The sequence below is a fragment of the Telopea speciosissima genome, chromosome 4 (genome assembly GCF_018873765.1).
Source record: "Telopea speciosissima isolate NSW1024214 ecotype Mountain lineage chromosome 4, Tspe_v1, whole genome shotgun sequence".
In the NCBI taxonomy this organism is placed as follows: Eukaryota; Viridiplantae; Streptophyta; class Magnoliopsida; order Proteales; family Proteaceae; genus Telopea; species Telopea speciosissima.
In genome coordinates, this window is record NC_057919.1 from 42,992,229 (window position 1) to 42,995,987 (window position 3,759).

Below are 3,759 nucleotides of genomic sequence, written 5' to 3' on the forward strand. Positions count from 1 at the left end.
TACATGTTTGTTTGTGATGAAATTAATGTGTCAAATACCGGAGGCCGACCTACAACCTCACAGTGTCGAAATTTTTTTTTCTATATATATATATATTGTTTTTTATTTTCTACTTCAAAATTTTGATTTTCCTACAACAAAAATCTAAAAAAATAGATATTAATGTTATTGACTTATTGTACTTAATATTATGACTTATGAGTCATTGAATTTATGTTTCCAAGTGAATTTACTTGTTTAAATTGCTTATTAGTTATTATGTCTTCTAGTACTTAAAGTCTTAACCAATGTGTGTGTGTAATATATGTGTAATTAACTAAGTTATACATTAAGATTCAACCGTATACTGCCAATCAATGGTGCAAATCCAAAACACCACTTTGGGTGACTATTTTTGCAATTTGAAAATTTACATATGTTTATATAGCCTAAAATAGGGTTTCGATGAAGTTTCAAGCATTAACTTGGCCTAAAACTCACCAAAATGACCTACCGAAACCTTGCAAAAAAAATACAATATTTAGACCAAAATACCGAAGTGAAACGAGATTTTAAACCTTGATTGTAAGCTTGCCTAAGTTATTAATAGACTCTCAATGTAATGAAGGAATACAATTTTTGAGAATAGAAATTTTCTGGCCCAAGCTTGCCATTGAATTATGGGAGGTCCTCCTTGTTTCAACAGCTGAGATAGTTGTCGGTGAGAGACCCAGGCTGAAAGAGCCATTCCCCTACCCCCTTCTCTTCTCTATCTTCTCCTCTTTTATTACCCTGCTCGATCTCTGTTGAACTACTGCTGTGAATCTTCAACTGCTGCTGCTACGGGAGAACATCATTCGAAGGCTGTTGTGACTTGTGATCCCTCCTTCACTTCTGAATATTGTTGCTATTGCTGCTGTTGCTGAATTGACAAATCAGAGGCCGTACCACCCTGCGGATTCAAGTTCTGCCTGGCTTTTCTGCTGTTACCTTTAAGGCTGCATAACTCCGTATTCCTCCATGAGTTTTGAAGCACAACCCCACCACATCACCCACTCCACTCTACCCCACTTCCATTCCATTCCATTGGCTGGATCCCAAACACTACACTTGATCCAAATTTGGTGACAAGCTCAACCCAGTCCTATATGGCTGGTTTGGTTTGAAACCCTAAGTTTCTAATTCTAGTTTAATTGCTATTATGATGTTCTACTGCAACCTGTCATCGATCCTACTGTAGAGTAGTTCCTAGCTGCAACCCACCCCACTGATTAGCCTTTCTCCTTCTCTCTCTCTCTCTCTCTCTCTCTCTCTCTCTGTGTGAAGTCGACCAGGTCCTACACATGGTTGGCGTCCTCCTTGTAGCCGAGAAGTGGATCAACAACCACACAGTGAGTTTTGTAGCAAGCCATGGGATGATGTAACAGAAGACTTGGGATGTGTAGGAGTAACCAGGGTTTCGAGACCAAATCAAACATAGAGGGAAAGGAGAGAGAATCCTATGGTTTAAGGAGCCCAATAACTGTTATTGTACATTTTTCCATAGTTTAATCAAATATCTTGACACAAAGGCTGGATGTGATCTGTTCATAAAAACATTCAGAAGACACTAATTTATCAGATAATAAGAAAAACAAAGGGGCTATGCCACGGATGAAAATTAGCTCGATGACGTTCGTATTGGGGTTCACCCAAATGGGTGGTTAAAGATCGAACCTGCATCTTCATAACAAACAATATGAAATTCTTCACCATAAATTCTAGAGCATCTCATCGGGTAGAAGGGAGCATTTGTGGTGAGAGAAAGTGGGAAACCATCTTTCATTTCTAAGGGGCTGAGGGGTGGAGTTGCAGAGAGCATGGGAGAAATGGATTCTGTGGTTGTAAATATGAATTTGGGGATTCGAAACACCCTTCCCTCTAAGAAAAGAAATAAAAGAATCAGAATTTTGAGCATATTGAAAAATGGAAGATTATGTGAAGTGAATAAGATGATGTTGGTTTCAGTTCATTATTCTTTTTCTAGGGTCATCGGTGTGGGAAGTGGGATGAGATGGGGTTGTGATTGTGAAGGGGCTATGAACGGTTGAGGCTCTTCTATGATTCTACATTGCAAAAAACAAGCAGAAAGAATGCTCATATGCTGGGATATTGTTCTTCCTTCGTTTGTTCTCTTAATAAGCAAAAGAAACAAAATTCATGAATTACCATCTCTGCTGATGTTATCTTGTCTGCATGTTGAGGTCTGTAAGGTATTCTTGAGCTGGCATGAAAAAAAATAGATAGAAGCAACCTGAGTCTTACGTGTTTGACAAGAACCCGACAGGTTTCGGCTTTTAGAGAGAGAAAGAAAGAGGTCTAAGGGCAGGGGAGAGACTTGCAGAAGGAGGGGCAGAGAAAGAGAGGCGGTAGGGGTGCTAGGGTGGGACGGGGGCAGAGTTGTGGAGAGTAGGTGTGGCGGGAGTTGCACAGAAGAAGTGAGATGGGAGTTGTGGAGGCATAGTTCGAGATCTGGGTATTTCAGGCCACCAATTTGAAACCAGCCACATAACAAGAAAAGAACATAGTCTCGACCAAAATTTCGGTATCTCGTCAAAATTCCAGTCCGAGATTTTGTATCGAGTCGAAATGTTACAATCCACCTAATATAAATACCAAAACTCAACTTGTAGCGGCTGAAATTTCGACCAACTCTCGGTGGACTCGACTGGTTTCATCAGCAGTTTTGGAAGACCCTCACCCCAAAAAAATATATATATATCTTACCCCAACAAGCTTGGAACAAGAGGATTTGTTGCTCAACAACAATATTTGGAGGAGATTTGAACTTGTAGGTAACACATTTGGAGGAGATTTGCTGCCCAACAACATTTGGAGGAGACTTGTATGGAATATGCCATATCAGTAACTCAGTATATATATACAGCGTACACTACCAACCTAGGGCCCTAAGTCAAACTACCATTTTGAGTTTGATTATTAAAAAAACTAAAGGTTCCACTGTGTTTATAGAGCCTAAATTAGGCTTCCCTGCAAGTTTCATGACCTAATTAGGACATATTACCACTGAAACCAGGGGCCGAAATTTTAAAAAAAAAATGCATCATCTCGGCCGAGATAACTTGATTTTTGTTCTGACCGAAAACATGCCCAAGACCGAGACCGAGACCTCGAACCTTGTGTGAAGGGGGTGGCTCACGGTAGAGGGAAGGTGGGGTGAGAGGCGGTGGCTGGGCAGAGGGTGGGCGGATATTTCGGAGAGAGGCTGTGGGAGCGGGGTATCACTGGAGTGGGCTGTCGGAGGGGAGGAGAGCAGGGGTAGGAGGGGAAATTTAAGAATTTAGAATTAGTAAGGTAGAAAGAGAGGTTAAAGTTTACTATTCTGGGGGAATCAGCCAATCAGGGGAAAATAAACTTGAGTAGGGGAATTTTGAATAAATATAGGGTAAGTATAGGGGAGTGACAGAAACTATCCTGTATATGAATGACAAGTCCTATACAAACCTGGAAATGTAACTCAAGATTATATGTATAAAGTTTACGCAAATGAAACCAATGTTTAATGAAGCAAAATAACCTACCAGCCCAATTGATACTAGAAATATCAAGAAAACTAAATTTTGGACTCATTTGACCTATGGTGTAATTGACTCATGACAAATGTAACAAGCCAGGAGTGACAGTTTGGACCTCAGCAACAAACACCACTCACCCTAGATGCCTGCTTTGTCCGGAATGCAGCTCACCCTTCCTCATCCTCGGACTGGGAAGTTATCTTCA